Below are 23,729 nucleotides of genomic sequence, written 5' to 3'. Positions count from 1 at the left end.
TCTCAACGACAAATGGTTCCCAAGCAGGCTTCCCGCATTGCACTCGTGTAGTTCGACGAGACGAAGCTATTGCACGCGGTTTCATCGACCTACGACAATGTGTACTCAAGTTATACGCCATCATATCGAACACGAATATCAACTTTATGTTTGAGTTTTTCGTGAGCTGTGGTCGCGAAAAAAACGATGTTGCATCAGTTTCCTCGGTTATTTGATGTGCTAAAACCGAATATGATGCCAGATTTCGTCTAGGTGCAGCCAAAAAACAGTGATTGCCACGATGTCGTAAAAACGAATATGTATAATCGACTTTTTCTGGAAGCCTAATGGTTCCCACCCTAAATTCGCGCATTGCACTCGTGTAGTTCGAAGAGACGAAGCTATTGCACGCGGTTTCATCGACCTACGACAATGTGTACTCAAGTTATATGCCATCATATCGAACACGAATATCAACTTCTATGTTTGAGTTTTTCGTGAGCTGTGGTCGCTCAGAAAACGATGTTGTATCAGTTCCCTTGGTTAATTGATGTGCTGAAACCGAATATGATGCCATATTTTGTCTAGGTGCAGCCAAAAAAAAGTGATTCCCACGATGTCGTAAAAACGAATATGTATAATCGACTTTTTGTGGAACCCTAATCGTTCCCACGCAAACTTCGCGCATTGCACTCGTGTAGTTCGACGAGACGAAGCTATTGCACGCGGTTTCATCGGCCTACGACAATGTGTACTCAAGTTATATGCCCTCATATCGAACACGAATATCAACTTCTATGTTTGAGTTTTTCGTGAACTGTGGTCGCTCAGCAAACGATGTTGCATCAGTTCCCGTGGTTAATTGATGTGCTGAAACCGAATATGATGCCAGATTTCGTCTAGGTGCAGCCAAAAAAAGTGATTCCCTTGAAGTCGTAAATACGCATATGTATAATCGATCTCTTCTCGAAGCCTAATCGTTCCCACGCAAACTGCCCGCATTGCACTTGTGTAGTTCGACGAGACGAAGCTATTGCACGCGGTTTCATCGGCCTACGACAATGTGTACTCGAGTTAAATGCCATCATATTGAACACGAATATCAACTTCTATGTTTGAGTTTTTCGTGAACTGTGGTCGCCCATAAAACGATGTTGCATCAGTTCCCTTGGTTATCCGACGTGCTGAAACCGAATATGATGCCAGATTTCGTCTAGGTGCAGCCAAAAAAAGTCATTCCCAGGATGTCGTAAAAACGCATATGTATAATCGACTTTTTCTCGAAGACAAATCGTTGCCGAGCAGGCTTCCCGCATTGCACTCGTGTAGTTCGACGAGACGAAGCTATTGCACGTGGTTTCATCCGCCTACGACAATGTGTACTCAAGTTATATGCCATCATATCGACCACGAATATCAACTTCTGTGATTGAGTTTTTCGTGAGATGTGGTCGCGAAAAAAACGATGTTGCACCAGTTTCCTTGGTTAATTGACGCGCTGAAACCGAATATGATGCCAGATTTCCTCTAGGTGCAGTCAAAAAACGGAGATTCCCACGATGTCGTAAAAACGAATATGTATAATCGACTTTTTCTCGAAGCCTAATCGTTCCCACGCAGAATTCGCGCGTTGCACTCGTGTAGTTCGAAGAGACGCAGCTATTGCACGTGGTTTCATCGACCTACGACAATGTGTACTCAAGTTATACGCCATCATATCGAACACGAAATCAACTTCTATGATTGAGTTTTTCGTGAGCTGTGGTCGCGAAGAAAACGATGTTTAATCAGTTGCCTTGGTTATTCGACGTGCTGAAACTGAATATGATGCCAGATTTCGTCTAGGTGCAGCCAACAAAAGTGATTCCCTTGAAGTCGTAAATACGCATATGTATAATCTATCTTTTCTCGAAGCCTAATCGTTCCCACGCAAACTGCCCGCATTGCACTTGTGTAGTTCGACGAGACGAAGCTATTGCACGCGGTTTCATCGGCCTACGACAATGTGTACTCAAGTTATATGCCATCATATCGAACACGAATATCAACTTCTATGATTGAGTTTTTCGTAAGCTGTGGTCGCGAAGAAAACGGTATTGCATCAGTTTCCTTGGTTATTTGACGTGCTGAAACCGAATATTATGCCAGATTTCGTCTAGGAGCAACCAAAAAAAAGTGATTCCCACGATCTCGTAACAACACATATGTATAATCGACTTTTTCTCAAAGACAAATGGTTCCCAAGCAGGCTTCCCGCATTGCACTCGTGTAGTTCGACGAGACGAAGCTATTGCACGCGGTTTCATCGACCTACGACAATGTGTACTCAAGTTATACGCCATCATATCGAACACGAATATCAACTTTATGTTTGAGTTTTTCGTGAGCTGTGGTCGCGAAAAAAACGATGTTGCATCAGTTTCCTCGGTTATTTGATGTGCTAAAACCGAATATGATGCCAGATTTCGTCTAGGTGCAGCCAAAAAACAGTGATTGCCACGATGTCGTAAAAACGAATATGTATAATCGACTTTTTCTGGAAGCCTAATGGTTCCCACCCTAAATTCGCGCATTGCACTCGTGTAGTTCGAAGAGACGAAGCTATTGCACGTGGTTTCATCAGCCTACGACAATGTGTACTCAAGTTATATGCCATCATATCGACCACGAATATCAACTTCTATGATTGAGTTTTTCGTGAGATGTGGTCGCGAAGAAAACGATATTGCATCAGTTTCCTTGGTTATTTGACGCGCTGAAACCGAATATGATGCCAGATTTCCTCTAGGTGCAGCCAAAAAACAGAGATTCCCACGATGTCGTAAAAACGCATATGTATATTCGACTTTTTCTCGAAGCCTAATCGTTCCCAAGCAGGCTTCCCGCATTGCACTCGTGTAGTTCAACGAGACGAAGCTATTGCAGGCGGTTTCATCGGCCTACGACAATGTGTACTCAAGTTATATGCCATCATATCGAACACGAATATCAAGTTCTATGATTGAGTTTTTCGTATGCTGTGGTCGCGAAGAAAACGGTATTGCATCAGTTTCCTTGGTTATTTGACGTGCTGAAACCGAATATTATGCCAGATTTCGTCTAGGTGCAGCCAAAAAACAGTGATTCCCGCGATGTCGTAAAAACGAATATGTATAATCGACTTTTTCTGGAAGCCTAATGGTTCCCACCCTAAATTCGCGCATTGCACTCGTGTAGTTCGAAGAGACGAAGCTATTGCACGCGGTTTCATCGACCTACGACAATGTGTACTCAAGTTATATGCCATCATATCGAACACGAATATCAACTTCTATGATCGAGTTTTTCGTGAGCTGTGGTCGCGAAGAAAACGATATTGCATCAGTTTCCTTGGTTATTTGACGTGCTGAAACCGAATATTATTCCAGATTTCGTCTAGGAGCACCCAAAAAAAAGTGATTCCCACGATCTCGTAACAACGCATATGTATAATCGACTTTTTCTCAAAGACAAATGGTTCCCAAGCAGGCTTCCCGCATTGCACTCGTGGAGTTCGACGAGACGAAGCTATTGCACGCGGTTTCATCGGCCTACGACAATGTGTACTCAAGTTGGAAGCCATCATATCGAACACGAATATCAACTTCTATGTTTGAGTTTTTCGTGAGCTGTGGTCGCTCAGAAAACGATGTTGCATCAGTTCCCTTGGTTAATTGATGTGCTGAAACCGAATATGATGCCAGATTTCGTCTAGGTGCAGCCAAAAAAAAAGTGATTCCCACGATGTCGTAAAAACGAATATGTATAATCGACTTTTTCTCGAAGCCTAATCGTTCCCCCGCAAACTTCGCGCATTTCACTCGTGTAGTTCGAGGAGACGAAGCTATTGCACGCGGTTTCATCGGCCTACGACAATGTGTACTCAAGTTATATGCCATCATATCGAACACGAATATCAACTTCTATGTTTGAGTTTTTTGTGAACTGTGGTCAACCAGAAAACGATGTTGTATCAGTTCCCTTGGTTAATTGATGTGCTGAAACCGAATATGATGCCATATTTTGTCTAGGTGCAGCCAAAAAACAGTGATTCCCACGATGTCGTAAAAACGAATATGTATAATCGACTTTTTGTGGAACCCTAATCGTTCCCACGCAAACTTCGCGCATTGCACTCGTGTAGTTCGACGAGACGAAGCTATTGCACGCGGTTTCATCGGCCTACGACAATGTGTACTCAAGTTATATGCCCTCATATCGAACACGAATATCCACTGATATGATTGAGTTTTTCGTGAGCTGTGGTCGCGAAGAAAACGATATTGCATCAGTTTCCTTGGTTATTTGACGCGCTGAAACCGAATATGATGCCAGATTTCCTCTAGGTGCAGCCAAAAAACAGAGATTCCCACGATGTCGTAAAAACGAATATGTATAATCGACTTTTTCTCGAAGCCTAATCGTTCCCCCGCAAACTTCGCGCATTGCACTCGTGTAGTTCGAAGAGACGAAGCTATTGCACGCGGTTTCATCGGGCTACGACAATGTGTACTCAAGTTAAATGCCATCATATTGAACACGAATATCAACTTCTATGTTTGAGTTTTTCGTGAACTGTGGTCGCCCATAAAACGATGTTGCATCAGTTCCCTTGGTTAATTGATGTGCTGAAACCGAATATGATGCCAGATTTCGTCTAGGTGCAGCCAACAAAAGTGATTCCCTTGAAGTCGTAAATACGCATATGTATAATCGATCTTTTCTCGAAGCCTAATCGTTCCCACGCAAACTGCCCGCATTGCACTTGTGTAGTTCGACGAGACGAAGCTATTGCACGCGGTTTCATCGGCCTACGACAATGTGTACTCAAGTTATATGCCATCATATCGAACACGAATATCAACTTCTATGATTGAGTTTTTCGTAAGCTGTGGTCGCGAAGAAAACGGTATTGCATCAGTTTCCTTGGTTATTTGACGTGCTGAAACCGAATATTATGCCAGATTTCGTCTAGGAGCACCCAAAAAAAAGTGATTCCCACGATCTCGTAACAACACATATGTATAATCGACTTTTTCTCAAAGACAAATGGTTCCCAAGCAGGCTTCCCGCATTGCACTCGTGTAGTTCGACGAGACGAAGCTATTGCACGCGGTTTCATCGACCTACGACAATGTGTACTCAAGTTATACGCCATCATATCGAACACGAATATCAACTTTATGTTTGAGTTTTTCGTGAGCTGTGGTCGCGAAAAAAACGATGTTGCATCAGTTTCCTCGGTTATTTGAAGTGCTAAAACCGAATATGATGCCAGATTTCGTCTAGGTGCAGCCAAAAAACAGTGATTCCCACGATGTCGTAAAAACGAATATGTATAATCGACTTTTTCTGCAAGCCTAATGGTTCCCACCCTAAATTCGCGCATTGCACTCGTGTAGTTCGAAGAGACGAAGCTATTGCACGCGGTTTCATCGACCTACGACAATGTGTACTCAAGTTATATGCCATCATATCGAACACGAATATCAACTTTTATGATTGACTTTTTCGTGAACTGTGGTCGCCAAGAAAACGATGTTGTATCAGTTCCCTTGGTTATCCGACGTGCTGAAACCGAATATGATGCCAGATTTCGTCTAGGTGCAGCCAAAAAAAGTCATTCCCAGGATGTCGTAAAAACGCATATGTATAATCGACTTTTTCTCGAAGACAAATCGTTGCCGAGCAGGCTTCCCGCATTGCACTCGTGTAGTTCGACGAGACGAAGCTATTGCACGTGGTTTCATCAGCCTACGACAATGTGTACTCAAGTTATATGCCATCATATCGACCACGAATATCAACTTCTATGATTGAGTTTTTCGTAAGCTGTGGTCGCGAAGAAAACGGTATTGCATCAGTTTCCTTGGTTATTTGACGTGCTGAAACCGAATATTATGCCAGATTTCGTCTAGGAGCACCCAAAAAAAAGTGATTCCCACGATCTCGTAACAACACATATGTATAATCGACTTTTTCTCAAAGACAAATGGTTCCCAAGCAGGCTTCCCGCATTGCACTCGTGTAGTTCGACGAGACGAAGCTACTGCACGCGGTTTCATCGACCTACGACAATGTGTACTCAAGTTATACGCCATCATATCGAACACGAATATCAACTTTATGTTTGAGTTTTTCGTGAGCTGTGGTCGCGAAAAAAACGATGTTGCATCAGTTTCCTCGGTTATTTGAAGTGCTAAAACCGAATATGATGCCAGATTTCGTCTAGGTGCAGCCAAAAAACAGTGATTCCCACGATGTCGTAAAAACGAATATGTATAATCGACTTTTTCTGCAAGCCTAATGGTTCCCACCCTAAATTCGCGCATTGCACTCGTGTAGTTCGAAGAGACGAAGCTATTGCACGCGGTTTCATCGACCTACGACAATGTGTACTCAAGTTATATGCCATCATATCGAACACGAATATCAACTTTTATGATTGAGTTTTTCGTGAACTGTGGTCGCCAAGAAAACGATGTTGCATCAGTTCCCTTGGTTATCCGACGTGCTGAAACTGAATATGATGCCAGATTTCGTCTAGGTGCAGCCAAAAAAAAGTGATACCCACGATGTCGTAAAAACGCATATGTATATTCGACTTTTTCTCGAAGACAAATCGTTCCCAAGCAGGCTTCCCGCATTGCACTCGTGTAGTTCAACGAGACGAAGCTATTGCACGCGGTTTCATCGGCCTACGACAATGTGTACTCAAGTTATACGCCATCATATCGAACACGAAATCAACTTCTATGATTGAGTTTTTCGTGAGCTGTGGTCGCTCAGAAAACGATGTTGCATCAGTTCCCTTGGTTAATTGATGTGCTGAAACCGAATATGATGCCAGATTTCGTCTAGGTGCAGCCAAAAAAAGTGATTCCCTTGAAGTCGTAAATACGCATATGTATAATCCATCTTTTCTCGAAGCCTAATCGTTCCCACGCAAACTGCCCGCATTGCACTTGTGTAGTTCGACGAGAAGAAGCTATTGCACGCGGTTTCATTGGCCTACGACAATGTGTACTCAAGTTATATGCCATCATATCGAACACGAATATCAACTTCTATGTTTGAGTTTTTCGTGAACTGTGGTCGCTCAGCAAACGATGTTGCATCAGTTCCCGTGGTTAATTGATGTGCTGAAACCGAATATGATGCCAGATTTCGTCTAGGTGCAGCCAAAAAAAGTGATTCCCTTGAAGTCGTAAATACGCATATGTATAATCGATCTCTTCTCGAAGCCTAATCGTTCCCACGCAAACTGCCCGCATTGCACTTGTGTAGTTCGACGAGACGAAGCTATTGCACGCGGTTTCATCGGCCTACGACAATGTGTACTCGAGTTAAATGCCATCATATTGAACACGAATATCAACTTCTATGTTTGAGTTTTTCGTGAACTGTGGTTGCCCATAAAACGATGTTGCATCAGTTCCCTTGGTTATCCGACGTGCTGAAACCGAATATGATGCCAGATTTCCTCTAGGTGCAGTCAAAAAACGGAGATTCCCACGATGTCGTAAAAACGAATATGTATAATCGACTTTTTCTCGAAGCCTAATCGTTCCCACACAGAATTCGCGCGTTGCACTCGTGTAGTTCGAAGAGACGCAGCTATTGCACGCGGTTTCATCGACCTACGACAATGTGTACTCAAGTTATACGCCATCATATCGAACACGAAATCAACTTCTATGATTGAGTTTTTCGTGAGCTGTGGTCGCGAAGAAAACGATGTTTAATCATTTGCCTTGGTTATTCGACGTGCTGAAACTGAATATGATGCCAGATTTCGTCTAGGTGCAGCCAAAAAAAAGTGATACCCACGATGTCGTAAAAACGCATATGTATATTCGACTTTTTCTCGAAGACAAATCGTTCCCAAGCAGGCTTCCCGCATTGCACTCGTGTAGTTCGAAGAGACGAAGCTATTGCACGCGGTTTCATCGGCCTACGACAATGTGTACTCAAGTTATATGCCATCATATCGAACACGAATATCAACTTCTATGATTGAGTTTTTCGTAAGCGGTTGTCGCGAAGAAAACGGTATTGCATCAGTTTCCTTGGTTATTTGACGTGCTGAAACCGAATATTATGCCAGGTTTCGTCTAGGTGCAGCCAAAAAAAAGTGATTCCCACGATCTCGTAACAACACATATGTATAATCGACTTTTTCTCAACGACAAATGGTTCCCAAGCAGGCTTCCCGCATTGCACTCGTGTAGTTCGACGAGACGAAGCTATTGCACGCGGTTTCATCGACCTACGACAATGTGTACTCAAGTTATACGCCATCATATCGAACACGAATATCAACTTTATGTTTGAGTTTTTCGTGAGCTGTGGTCGCGAAAAAAACGATGTTGCATCAGTTTCCTCGGTTATTTGATGTGCTAAAACCGAATATGATGCCAGATTTCGTCTAGGTGCAGCCAAAAAACAGTGATTGCCACGATGTCGTAAAAACGAATATGTATAATCGACTTTTTCTGGAAGCCTAATGGTTCCCACCCTAAATTCGCGCATTGCACTCGTGTAGTTCGAAGAGACGAAGCTATTGCACGCGGTTTCATCGACCTACGACAATGTGTACTCAAGTTATATGCCATCATATCGAACACGAATATCAACTTCTATGTTTGAGTTTTTCGTGAGCTGTGGTCGCTCAGAAAACGATGTTGTATCAGTTCCCTTGGTTAATTGATGTGCTGAAACCGAATATGATGCCATATTTTGTCTAGGTGCAGCCAAAAAAAAGTGATTCCCACGATGTCGTAAAAACGAATATGTATAATCGACTTTTTGTGGAACCCTAATCGTTCCCACGCAAACTTCGCGCATTGCACTCGTGTAGTTCGACGAGACGAAGCTATTGCACGCGGTTTCATCGGCCTACGACAATGTGTACTCAAGTTATATGCCCTCATATCGAACACGAATATCAACTTCTATGTTTGAGTTTTTCGTGAACTGTGGTCGCTCAGCAAACGATGTTGCATCAGTTCCCGTGGTTAATTGATGTGCTGAAACCGAATATGATGCCAGATTTCGTCTAGGTGCAGCCAAAAAAAGTGATTCCCTTGAAGTCGTAAATACGCATATGTATAATCGATCTCTTCTCGAAGCCTAATCGTTCCCACGCAAACTGCCCGCATTGCACTTGTGTAGTTCGACGAGACGAAGCTATTGCACGCGGTTTCATCGGCCTACGACAATGTGTACTCGAGTTAAATGCCATCATATTGAACACGAATATCAACTTCTATGTTTGAGTTTTTCGTGAACTGTGGTCGCCCATAAAACGATGTTGCATCAGTTCCCTTGGTTATCCGACGTGCTGAAACCGAATATGATGCCAGATTTCGTCTAGGTGCAGCCAAAAAAAGTCATTCCCAGGATGTCGTAAAAACGCATATGTATAATCGACTTTTTCTCGAAGACAAATCGTTGCCGAGCAGGCTTCCCGCATTGCACTCGTGTAGTTCGACGAGACGAAGCTATTGCACGTGGTTTCATCCGCCTACGACAATGTGTACTTAAGTTATATGCCATCATATCGACCACGAATATCAACTTCTGTGATTGAGTTTTTCGTGAGATGTGGTCGCGAAAAAAACGATGTTGCACCAGTTTCCTTGGTTAATTGACGGGCTGAAACCGAATATGATGCCAGATTTCCTCTAGGTGCAGTCAAAAAACGGAGATTCCCACGATGTCGTAAAAACGAATATGTATAATCGACTTTTTCTCGAAGCCTAATCGTTCCCACGCAGAATTCGCGCGTTGCACTCGTGTAGTTCGAAGAGACGCAGCTATTGCACGTGGTTTCATCGACCTACGACAATGTGTACTCAAGTTATACGCCATCATATCGAACACGAAATCAACTTCTATGATTGAGTTTTTCGTGAGCTGTGGTCGCGAAGAAAACGATGTTTAATCAGTTGCCTTGGTTATTCGACGTGCTGAAACTGAATATGATGCCAGATTTCGTCTAGGTGCAGCCAAAAAAAAGTGATACCCACGATGTCGTAAAAACGCATATGTATATTCGACTTTTTCTCGAAGGCAAATCGTTCCCAAGCAGGCTTCCCGCATTGCACTCGTGTAGTTCGAAGAGACGAAGCTATTGCACGCGGTTTCATCGGCCTACGACAATGTGTACTCAAGTTATATGCCATCATATCGAACACGAATATAAACTTCTATGATTGAGTTTTTCGTAAGCGGTTGTCGCGAAGAAAACGGTATTGCATCAGTTTCCTTGGTTATTTGACGTGCTGAAAACGAATATTATGCCAGGTTTCGTATAGGTGCAGCCAAAAAAAAGTGATTCCCACGATCTCGTAACAACACATATGTATAATCGACTTTTTATCAAAGACAAATGGTTCCCAAGCAGGCTTCCCGCATTGCACTCGTGTAGTTCGACGAGACGAAGCTATTGCACGCGGTTTCATCGACCTACGACAATGTGTACTCAAGTTATATGCCATCATATCGAACACGAATATCAACTTCTATGATTGAGTTTTTCGTGAGCTGTGGTCGCGAAGAAAACGATATTGCATCAGTTTCCTTGGTTATTTGACGTGCTGAAACCGAATATTATTCCAGATTTCGTCTAGGAGCACCCAAAAAAAAGTGATTCCCACGATCTCGTAACAACGCATATGTATAATCGACTTTTTCTCAAAGACAAATGGTTCCCAAGCAGGCTTCCCGCATTGCACTCGTGGAGTTCGACGAGACGAAGCTATTGAACGCGGTTTCATCGGCCTACGACAATGTATACTCAAGTTGGAAGCCATCATATCGAACACGAATATCAACTTCTATGTTTGAGTTTTTCGTGAGCTGTGGTCGCTCAGAAAACGATGTTGCATCAGTTCCCTTATGTAATTGATGTGCTGAAACCGAATATGATGCCAGATTTCGTCTAGGTGCAGACAAAAAAAGTGATTCCCTTGAAGTCGTAAATACGCATATGTATAATCCATCTTTTCTCGAAGCCTAATCGTTCCCACGCAAACTGCCCGCATTGCACTTGTGTAGTTCGACGAGAAGAAGCTATTGCACGCGGTTTCATTGGCCTACGACAATGTGTACTCAAGTTATATGCCATCATATCGAACACGAATATCAACTTCTATGTTTGAGTTTTTCGTGAACTGTGGTCGCTCAGCAAACGATGTTGCATCAGTTCCCGTGGTTAATTGATGTGCTGAAACCGAATATGATGCCAGATTTCGTCTAGGTGCAGCCAAAAAACAGTGATTCCCACGATGTCGTAAAAACGAATATGTATAATCGACTTTTTCTGGAACCCTAATCGTTCCCACGCAAACTTCGCGCATTGCACTCGTGTAGTTCGACGAGACGAAGCTATTGCACGCGGTTTCATCGGCCTACGACAATGTGTACTCAAGTTAAATGCCATCATATCGAACACGAATATCAACTTCTATGATTGAGTTTTTCGTAAGCGGTTGTCGCGAAGAAAACGGTATTGCATCAGTTTCCTTGGTTATTTGACGTGCTGAAACCGAATATTATGCCAGGTTTCGTCTAGGTGCAGCCAAAAAAAAGTGATTCCCACGATCTCGTAACAACACATATGTATAATCGACTTTTTCTCAACGACAAATGGTTCCCAAGCAGGCTTCCCGCATTGCACTCGTGTAGTTCGAAAAGACGAAGCTATTGCACGCGGTTTCATCGGCCTACGACAATGTGTACTCAAGTTAAATGCCATCATATTGAACACGAATATCAACTTCTATGTTTGAGTTTTTCGTGAACTGTGGTCGCCCAGAAAACGATGTTGCATCAGTTCCCTTGGTTAATTGATGTGCTGAAACCGAATATGATGCCAGATTTCGTCTAGGTGCAGCCAAAAAAAAAGTGATTCCCACGATGTCGTAAAAACGAATATGTATAATCGACTTTTTCTCGAAGCCTAATAGTTCCCACGCAGAATTCGCGCGTTGCACTCGGGTAGTTCGAGGAGACGAAGCTATTGCACGCGGTTTCATCGACCTACGACAATGTGTACTCAAGTTATACGCCATCATATCGAACACGAAATCAACTTCTATGATTGAGTTTTTCATGAGCTGTGGTCGCGAAGAAAACGATGTTTAATCAGTTGCCTTGGTTATTCGACGTGCTGAAACTGAATATGATGCCAGATTTCGTCTAGGTGCAGCCAAAAAAAAGTGATTCCCACGATGTCGTAAAAACGCATATGTATATTCGACTTTTTCTCGAAGACAAATCGTTCCCAAGCAGGCTTCCCGCATTGCACTCGTGTAGTTCCACGAGACGAAGCTATTGCACGCGGTTTCATCGGCCTACGACAATGTGTACTCAAGTTATATGCCATCATATCGAACACGAATATCAACTTCTATGATTGAGTTTTTCGTAAGCTGCGGTCACGAAGAAAACGGTATTGCATCAGTTTCCTTGGTTATTTGACGTGCTGAAACCGAATATTATGCCAGATGTCGTCTAGGTGCAGCCAAAAAACAGTGATTCCCGCGATGTTGTAAAAACGAATATGTATAATCGACTTTTTCTGGAAGCCTAATGGTTCCCACCCTAAATTCGCGCATTGCACTCGTGTAGTTCGAAGAGACGAAGCTATTGCACGCGGTTTCATCGACCTACGACAATGTGTACTCAAGTTATATGCCATCATATCGAACACGAATATCAACTTTTATGTCTGAGTTTTTCGTGAACTGTGGTCGCCAAGAAAACGATGTTGCATCAGTTCCCTTGGTTATCCGACGTGCTGAAACCGAATATGATGCCAGATTTCGTCTAGGTGCAGCCAAAAAAAGTCATTCCCAGGATGTCGTAAAAACGCATATGTATAATCGACTTTTTCTCGAAGACAAATCGTTCCCGAGCAGGCTTCCCACATTGCACTCGTGTAGTTCGACGAGACGAAGCTATTGCGCGTGGTTTCATCAGCCTACGACAATGTGTACTCAAGTTATATGCCATCATATCGACCACGAATATCAACTTCTATGATTGAGTTTTTCGTGAGATGTGGTCGCGAAGAAAACGATATTGCATCAGTTTCCTTGGTTATTTGACGCGCTGAAACCGAATATGATGCCAGATTTCCTCTAGGTGCAGCCAAAAAACAGAGATTCCCACGATGTCGTAAAAACGCATATGTATATTCGACTTTTTCTCGAAGACAAATCGTTCCCAAGCAGGCTTCCCGCATTGCACTCGTGTAGTTCGAAGAGACGAAGCTATTGCACGCGGTTTCATCGGCCTACGACAATGTGTACTCAAGTTGGAAGCCATCATATCGAACACGAATATCAACTTCTATGTTTGAGTTTTTCGTGAGCTGTGGTCGCTCAGAAAACGATGTTGTATCAGTTCCCTTGGTTAATTGATGTGCTGAAACCGAATATGATGCCATATTTTGTCTAGGTGCAGCCAAAAAAAAGTGATTCCCACGATGTCGTAAAAACGAATATGTATAATCGACTTTTTGTGGAACCCTAATCGTTCCCACGCAAACTTCGCACATTGCACTCGTGTAGTTCGACGAGACGAAGCTATTGCACGCGGTTTCATCGGCCTACGACAATGTGTACTCAAGTTATATGCCCTCATATCGAACACGAATATCAACTTCTATGTTTGAGTTTTTCGTGAACTGTGGTCGCTCAGCAAACGATGTTGCATCAGTTCCCGTGGTTAATTGATGTGCTGAAACCGAATATGATGCCAGATTTCGTCTAGGTGCAGCCAAAAAAAGTGATTCCCTTGAAGTCGTAAATACGCATATGTATAATCGATCTCTTCTCGAAGCCTAATCGTTCCCACGCAAACTGCCCGCATTGCACTTGTGTAGTTCGACGAGACGAAGCTATTGCACGCGGTTTCATCGGCATACGACATTGTGTACTCAAGTTATATGCCATCATATCGAACACGAATATCAACTTCTATGTTTGAGTTTTTTGTGAACTGTGGTCAACCAGAAAACGATGTTGTATCAGTTCCCTTGGTTAATTGATGTGCTGAAACCGAATATGATGCCATATTTTGTCTAGGTGCAGCCAAAAAACAGTGATTCCCACGATGTCGTAAAAACGAATATGTATAATCGACTTTTTCTGGAACCCTAATCGTTCCCACGCAAACTTCGCGCATTGCACTCATGTAGTTCGACGAGACGAAGCTATTGCACGCGGTTTCATCGGCCTACGACAATGTGTACTCAAGTTATATGCCCTCATATCGAACACGAATATCCACTTCTATGATTGAGTTTTTCGTGAGCTGTGGGAGCGAAGAAAACGATATTGCATCAGTTTCCTTGGTTATTTGACGCGCTGAAACCGAATATGATGCCAGATTTCCTCTAGGTGCAGCCAAAAAACAGAGATTCCCACGATGTCGTAGAAACGAATATGTATAATCGACTTTTTCTCGAAGCCTAATCGTTCCCCCGAAAACTTCGCGCATTGCACTCGTGTAGTTCGAAGAGACGAAGCTATTGCACGCGGTTTCATCGACCTACGACAATGTGTACTCAAGTTATATGCCATCATATCGAACACGAATATCAACTTCTATGTTTGAGTTTTTTGTGAACTGTGGTCAACCAGAAAACGATGTTGTATCAGATCCCTTGGTTAATTGATGTGCTGAAACCGAATATGATGCCATATTTTGTCTAGGTGCAGCCAAAAAACAGTGATTCCCACGATGTCGTAAAAACGAATATGTATAATCGACTTTTTCTGGAACCCTAATCGTTCCCACGCAAACTTCGCGCATTGCACTCGTGTAGTTCGACGAGACGAAGCTATTGCACGCGGTTTCATCGGCCTACGACAATGTGTACTCAAGTTATATGCCCTCATATCGAACACGAATATCCACTTCTATGATTGAGTTTTTCGTGAGCTGTGGTCGCGAAGAAAACGATATTGCATCAGTTCCCTTGGTTATCCGACGTGCTGAAACCGAATATGATGCCAGATTTCGTCTAGGTGCAGCCAAAAAACAGTGATTCCCACGATGTCGTAAAAACGAATATGTATAATCGACTTTTTCTGCAAGCCTAATGGTTCCCACCCTAAATTCGCGCATTGCACTCGTGTAGTTCGAAGAGACGAATCTATTGCACGCGGTTTCATCGACCTACGACAATGTGTACTCAAGTTATATGCCATCATATCGAACACGAATATCAACTTTTATGATTGAGTTTTTCGTGAACTGTGGTCGCCAAGAAAACGATGTTGCATCAGTTCCCTTGGTTATCCGACGTGCTGAAACCGAATATGATGCCAGATTTCGTCTAGGTGCAGCCAAAAAAAGTCATTCCCTGGATGTCGTAAATACGCATATGTATAATCGATCTCTTCTCGAAGCCTAATCGTTCCCACGCAAACTGCCCGCATTGCACTTGTGTAGTTCGACGAGACGAAGCTATTGCACGCGGTTTCATCGGCATACGACATTGTGTACTCAAGTTATATGCCATCATATCGAACACGAATATCAACTTCTATGTTTGAGTTTTTTGTGAACTGTGGTCAACCAGAAAACGATGTTGTATCAGATCCCTTGGTTAATTGATGTGCTGAAACCGAATATGATGCCATATTTTGTCTAGGTGCAGCCAAAAAACAGTGATTCCCACGATGTCGTAAAAACGAATATGTATAATCGACTTTTTCTGGAACCCTAATCGTTCCCACGCAAACTTCGCGCATTGCACTCGTGTAGTTCGACGAGACGAAGCTATTGCACGCGGTTTCATCGGCCTACGACAATGTGTACTCAAGTTATATGCCCTCATATCGAACACGAATATCCACTTCTATGATTGAGTTTTTCGTGAGCTGTGGTCGCGAAGAAAACGATATTGCATCAGTTCCCTTGGTTATCCGACGTGCTGAAACCGAATATGATGCCAGATTTCGTCTAGGTGCAGCCAAAAAACAGTGATTCCCACGATGTCGTAAAAACGAATATGTATAATCGACTTTTTCTGCAAGCCTAATGGTTCCCACCCTAAATTCGCGCATTGCACTCGTGTAGTTCGAAGAGACGAATCTATTGCACGCGGTTTCATCGACCTACGACAATGTGTACTCAAGTTATATGCCATCATATCGAACACGAATATCAACTTTTATGATTGAGTTTTTCGTGAACTGTGGTCGCCCAGAAAACGATGTTGCATCAGTTCCCTTGGTTATCCGACGTGCTGAAACCGAATATGATGCCAGATTTCGTCTAGGTGCAGCCAAAAAAAGTCATTCCCTGGATGTCGTAAAAACGAATATGTATAATCGACTTTTTCTGGAAGCCTAATGGTTCCCACCCTAAATTCGCGCATTGCACTCGTGTAGTTCGAAGAGCCGAAGCTATTGCACGCGGTTTCATCGACCTACGACAATGTGTACTCAAGTTATATGCCATCATATCGAACACGAATATCAACTTCTATGATTGAGTTGTTCGTGAGCTGTGGTCGCGAAGAAAACGATATTGCATCAGTTTCCTTGGTTATTTGACGTGCTGAAACCGAATATTATTCCAGATTTCGTCTAGGAGCACCCAAAAAAAAGTGATTCCCACGATCTCGTAACAACGCATATGTATAATCGACTTTTTCTCAAAGACAAATGGTTCCCAAGCAGGCTTCCCGCATTGCACTCGTGGAGTTCGACGAGACGAAGCTATTGCACGCGGTTTCATCGGCCTACGACAATGTGTACTCAAGTTGGAAGCCATCATATCGAACACGAATATCAACTTCTATGTTTGAGTTTTTCGTGAGCTGTGGTCGCTCAGAAAACGATGTTGCATCAGTTCCCTTGGTTAATTGATGTGCTGAAACCGAATATGAAGCCAGATTTCGTCTAGGTGCAGCCAAAAAAAGTGATTCCCTTGAAGTCGTAAATACGCATATGTATAATCCATCTTTTCTCGAAGCCTAATCGTTCCCACGCAAACTGCCCGCATTGCACTTGTGTAGTTCGACGAGAAGAAGCTATTGCACGCGGTTTCATTGGCCTACGACAATGTGTACTCAAGTTATATGCCATCATATCGAACACGAATATCAACTTCTATGTTTGAGTTTTTCGTGAACTGTGGTCGCTCAGCAAACGATGTTGCATCAGTTCCCGTGGTTAATTGATGTGCTGAAACCGAATATGATGCCAGATTTCGTCCAGGTGCAGCCAAAAAAAGTGATTCCCTTGAAGTCGTAAATACGCATATGTATAATCGATCTCTTCTCGAAGCCTAATCGTTCCCACGCAAACTGCCCGCATTGCACTTGTGTAGTTCGACGAGACGAAGCTATTGCACGCGGTTTCATCGGCCTACGACAATGTGTACTCAAGTTATATGCCCTCATATCGAACACGAATATCCACTTCTATGATTGAGTTTTTCGTGAGCTGTGGTCGCGAAGAAAACGATATTGCATCAGTTTCCTTGGTTATTTGACGCGCTGAAACCGAATATGATGCCAGATTTCCTCTAGGTGCAGCCAAAAAACAGAGATTCCCACGATGTCGTAAAAACGAATATGTATAATCGACTTTTTCTCGAAGCCTAATCGTTCCCCCGCAAACTTCGCGCATTGCACTCGTGTAGTTCGAAGAGACGAAGCTATTGCACGCGGTTTCATCGGCCTACGACAATGTGTACTCAAGTTATATGCCATCATATCGAACACGAATATCAACTTCTATGATTGAGTTTTTCGTAAGCTGCGGTCGCGAAGAAAACGGTATTGCATCAGTTTCCTTGGTTATTTGACGTGCTGAAACCGAATATTATGCCAGATGTCGTCTAGGTGCAGCCAAAAAACAGTGATTCCCGCGATGTTGTAAAAACGAATATGTATAATCGACTTTTTCTGGAAGCCTAATGGTTCCCACCCTAAATTCGCGCATTGCACTCGTGTAGTTCGAAGAGACGAAGCTATTGCACGCGGTTTCATCGACCGACGACAATGTGTACTCAAGTTATATGCCATCATATCGAACACGAATATCAACTTCTATGATTGAGTTGTTCGTGAGCTGTGGTCGCGAAGAAAACGATATTGCATCAGTTTCCTTGGTTATTTGACGTGCTGAAACCGAATATTATTCCAGATTTCGTCTAGGAGCACCCAAAAAAAAGTGATTCCCACGATCTCGTAACAACGCATATGTATAATCGAGTTTTTCTCAAAGACAAATGGTTCCCAAGCAGGCTTCCCGCATTGCACTCATGGAGTTCGACGAGACGAAGCTATTGCACGCGGTTTCATCGGCCTACGACAATGTGTACTCAAGTTGGAAGCCATCATATCGAACACGAATATCAACTTCTATGTTTGAGTTTTTCGTGAGCTGTGGTCGCTCAGAAAACGATGTTGCATCAGTTCCCTTGGTTAATTGATGTGCTGAAACCGAATATGATGCCAGATTTCGTCTAGGTGCAGCCAAAAAAAGTGATTCCCTTGAAGTCGTAAATACGCATATGTATAATCGATCTCTTCTCGAAGCCTAATCGTTCCCACGCAAACTGCCCGCATTGCACTTGTGTAGTTCGACGAGACGAAGCTATTGCACGCGGTTTCATCGGCATACGACATTGTGTACTCAAGTTATATGCCATCATATCGAACACGAATATCAACTTCTATGTTTGAGTTTTTTGTGAACTGTGGTCAACCAGAAAACGATGTTGTATCAGTTCCCTTGGTTAATTGATGTGCTGAAACCGAATATGATGCCATATTTTGTCTAGGTGCAGCCAAAAAACAGTGATTCCCACGATGTCGTAAAAACGAATATGTATAATCGACTTTTTCTGGAACCCTAATCGTTCCCACGCAAACTTCGCGCATTGCACTCATGTAGTTCGACGAGACGAAGCTATTGCACGCGGTTTCATCGGCCTACGACAATGTGTACTCAAGTTATATGCCCTCATATCGAACACGAATATCCACTTCTATGATTGAGTTTTTCGTGAGCTGTGGGAGCGAAGAAAACGATATTGCATCAGTTTCCTTGGTTATTTGACGCGCTGAAACCGAATATGATGCCAGATTTCCTCTAGGTGCAGCCAAAAAACAGAGATTCCCACGATGTCGTAGAAACGAATATGTATAATCGACTTTTTCTCGAAGCCTAATCGTTCCCCCGAAAACTTCGCGCATTGCACTCGTGTAGTTCGAAGAGACGAAGCTATTGCACGCGGTTTCATCGACCTACGACAATGTGTACTCAAGTTATATGCCATCATATCGAACACGAATATCAACTTCTATGTTTGAGTTTTTTGTGAACTGTGGTCAACCAGAAAACGATGTTGTATCAGATCCCTTGGTTAATTGATGTGCTGAAACCGAATATGATGCCATATTTTGTCTAGGTGCAGCCAAAAAACAGTGATTCCCACGATGTCGTAAAAACGAATATGTATAATCGACTTTTTCTGGAACCCTAATCGTTCCCACGCAAACTTCGCGCATTGCACTCGTGTAGTTCGACGAGACGAAGCTATTGCACGCGGTTTCATCGGCCTACGACAATGTGTACTCAAGTTATATGCCCTCATATCGAACACGAATATCCACTTCTATGATTGAGTTTTTCGTGAGCTGTGGTCGCGAAGAAAACGATATTGCATCAGTTCCCTTGGTTATCCGACGTGCTGAAACCGAATATGATGCCAGATTTCGTCTAGGTGCAGCCAAAAAACAGTGATTCCCACGATGTCGTAAAAACGAATATGTATAATCGACTTTTTCTGCAAGCCTAATGGTTCCCACCCTAAATTCGCGCATTGCACTCGTGTAGTTCGAAGAGACGAATCTATTGCACGCGGTTTCATCGACCTACGACAATGTGTACTCAAGTTATATGCCATCATATCGAACACGAATATCAACTTTTATGATTGAGTTTTTCGTGAACTGTGGTCGCCAAGAAAACGATGTTGCATCAGTTCCCTTGGTTATCCGACGTGCTGAAACCGAATATGATGCCAGATTTCGTCTAGGTGCAGCCAAAAAAAGTCATTCCCTGGATGTCGTAAATACGCATATGTATAATCGATCTCTTCTCGAAGCCTAATCGTTCCCACGCAAACTGCCCGCATTGCACTTGTGTAGTTCGACGAGACGAAGCTATTGCACGCGGTTTCATCGGCATACGACATTGTGTACTCAAGTTATATGCCATCATATCGAACACGAATATCAACTTCTATGTTTGAGTTTTTTGTGAACTGTGGTCAACCAGAAAACGATGTTGTATCAGATCCCTTGGTTAATTGATGTGCTGAAACCGAATATGATGCCATATTTTGTCTAGGTGCAGCCAAAAAAAGTCATTCCCAGGATGTCGTAAAAACGCATATGTATAATCGACTTTTTCTCGAAGACAAATCGTTGCCGAGCAGGCTTCCCGCATTGCACTCGTGTAGTTCGACGAGACGAAGCTATTGCACGCGGTTTCATCGGCCTACGACAATGTGTACTCAAGTTATATGCCCTCATATCGAACACGAATATCCACTTCTATGATTGAGTTTTTCGTGAGCTGTGGTCGCGAAGAAAACGATATTGCATCAGTTCCCTTGGTTATCCGACGTGCTGAAACCGAATATGATGCCAGATTTCGTCTAGGTGCAGCCAAAAAACAGTGATTCCCACGATGTCGTAAAAACGAATATGTATAATCGACTTTTTCTGCAAGCCTAATGGTTCCCACCCTAAATTCGCGCATTGCACTCGTGTAGTTCGAAGAGACGAATCTATTGCACGCGGTTTCATCGACCTACGACAATGTGTACTCAAATTATATGCCATCATATCGAACACGAATATCAACTTTTATGATTGAGTTTTTCGTGAACTGTGGTCGCCAAGAAAACGATGTTGCATCAGTTCCCTTGGTTATCCGACGTGCTGAAACCGAATATGATGCCAGATTTCGTCTAGGTGCAGCCAAAAAAAGTCATTCCCTGGATGTCGTAAATACGCATATGTATAATCGATCTCTTCTCGAAGCCTAATCGTTCCCACGCAAACTGCCCGCATTGCACTTGTGTAGTTCGACGAGACGAAGCTATTGCACGCGGTTTCATCGGCATACGACATTGTGTACTCAAGTTATATGCCATCATATCGAACACGAATATCAACTTCTATGTTTGAGTTTTTTGTGAACTGTGGTCAACCAGAAAACGATGTTGTATCAGATCCCTTGGTTAATTGATGTGCTGAAACCGAATATGATGCCATATTTTGTCTAGGTGCAGCCAAAAAACAGTGATTCCCACGATGTCGTAAAAACGAATATGTATAATCGACTTTTTCTGGAACCCTAATCGTTCCCACGCAAACTTCGCGCATTGCACTCGTGTAGTTCGACGAGACGAAGCTATTGCACGCGGTTTCATCGGCCTACGACAATGTGTACTCAAGTTGGAAGCCATCATATCGAACACGAATATCAACTTCTATGTTTGAGTTTTTTGTGAACTGTGGTCAACCAGAAAACGATGTTGTATCAGTTCCCTTGGTTAATTGATGTGCTGAAACCGAATATGATGCCATATTTTGTCTAGGTGCAGCCAAAAAACAGTGATTCCCACGATGTCGTAAAAACGAATATGTATAATCGACTTTTTCTGGAACCCTAATCGTTCCCACGCAAACTTCGCGCATTGCACTCATGTAGTTCGACGAGACGAAGCTATTGCACGCGGTTTCATCGGCCTACGACAATGTGTACTCAAGTTATATGCCCTCATATCGAACACGAATATCCACTTCTATGATTGAGTTTTTCGTGAGCTGTGGTCGCGAAGAAAACGATATTGCATCAGTTTCCTTGGTTATTTGACGCGCTGAAACCGAATATGATGCCAGATTTCCTCTAGGTGCAGCCAAAAAACAGAGATTCCCACGATGTCGTAGAAACGAATATGTATAATCGACTTTTTCTCGAAGCCTAATCGTTCCCCCGAAAACTTCGCGCATTGCACTCGTGTAGTTCGAAGAGACGAAGCTATTGCACGCGGTTTCATCGACCTACGACAATGTGTACTCAAGTTATACGCCATCATATCGAACACGAATATCAACTTTATGTTTGAGTTTTTCGTGAACTGTGGTCGCCAAGAAAACGATGTTGCATCAGTTCCCTTGGTTATCCGACGTGCTGAAACCGAATATGATGCCAGATTTCGTCTAGGTGCAGCCAAAAAACAGTGATTCCCACGATGTCGTAAAAACGAATATGTATAATCGACTTTTTCTGCAAGCCTAATGGTTCCCACCCTAAATTCGCGCATTGCACTCGTGTAGTTCGAAGAGACGAATCTATTGCACGCGGTTTCATCGACCTACGACAATGTGTACTCAAGTTATATGCCATCATATCGAACACGAATATCAACTTTTATGATTGAGTTTTTCGTGAACTGTGGTCGCCAAGAAAACGATGTTGCATCAGTTCCCTTGGTTATCCGACGTGCTGAAACCGAATATGATGCCAGATTTCGTCTAGGTGCAGCCAAAAAACAGTGATTCCCACGATGTCGTAAAAACGAATATGTATAATCGACTTTTTCTGCAAGCCTAATGGTTCCCACCCTAAATTCGCGCATTGCACTCGTGTAGTTCGAAGAGACGAATCTATTGCACGCGGTTTCATCGACCTACGACAATGTGTACTCAAGTTATATGCCATCATATCGAACACGAATATCAACTTTTATGATTGAGTTTTTCGTGAACTGTGGTCGCCAAGAAAACGATGTTGCATCAGTTCCCTTGGTTATCCGACGTGCTGAAACCGAATATGATGCCAGATTTCGTCTAGGTGCAGCCAAAAAAAGTCATTCCCTGGATGTCGTAAAAACGAATATGTATAATCGACTTTTTCTGGAAGCCTAATGGTTCCCAAGCAGGCTTCCCGCATTGCACTCGTGGAGTTCGACGAGACGAAGCTATTGAACGCGGTTTCATCGGCCTACGACAATGTGTACTCAAGTTGGAAGCCATCATATCGAACACGAATATCAACTTCTATGTTTGAGTTTTTCGTGAGCTGTGGTCGCTCAGAAAACGATGTTGCATCAGTTCCCTTGGGTAATTGATGTGCTGAAACCGAATATGATGCCAGATTTCGTCTAGGTGCAGACAAAAAAAGTGATTCCCTTGAAGTCGTAAATACGCATATGTATAATCCATCTTTTCTCGAAGCCTAATCGTTCCCACGCAAACTGCCCGCATTGCACTTGTGTAGTTCGACGAGAAGAAGCTATTGCACGCGGTTTCATTGGCCTACGACAATGTGTACTCAAGTTATATGCCATCATATCGAACACGAATATCAACTTCTATGTTTGAGTTTTTCGTGAACTGTGGTCGCTCAGCAAACGATGTTGCATCAGTTCCCGTGGTTAATTGATGTGCTGAAACCGAATATGATGCCAGATTTCGTCTAGGTGCAGCCAAAAAACAGTGATTCCCACGATGTCGTAAAAACGAATATGTATAATCGACTTTTTCTGGAACCCTAATCGTTCCCACGCAAACTTCGCGCATTGCACTCGTGTAGTTCGACGAGACGAAGCTATTGCACGCGGTTTCATCGGCCTACGACAATGTGTACTCAAGTTAAATGCCATCATATCGAACACGA

The sequence above is a fragment of the Diachasmimorpha longicaudata genome, unplaced genomic scaffold (genome assembly GCF_034640455.1).
Source record: "Diachasmimorpha longicaudata isolate KC_UGA_2023 unplaced genomic scaffold, iyDiaLong2 ctg00000055.1, whole genome shotgun sequence".
In the NCBI taxonomy this organism is placed as follows: Eukaryota; Metazoa; Arthropoda; class Insecta; order Hymenoptera; family Braconidae; genus Diachasmimorpha; species Diachasmimorpha longicaudata.
The sequence above is the reverse complement of the archived record's forward strand: the minus strand, read 5'-3'. Positions refer to the sequence as shown.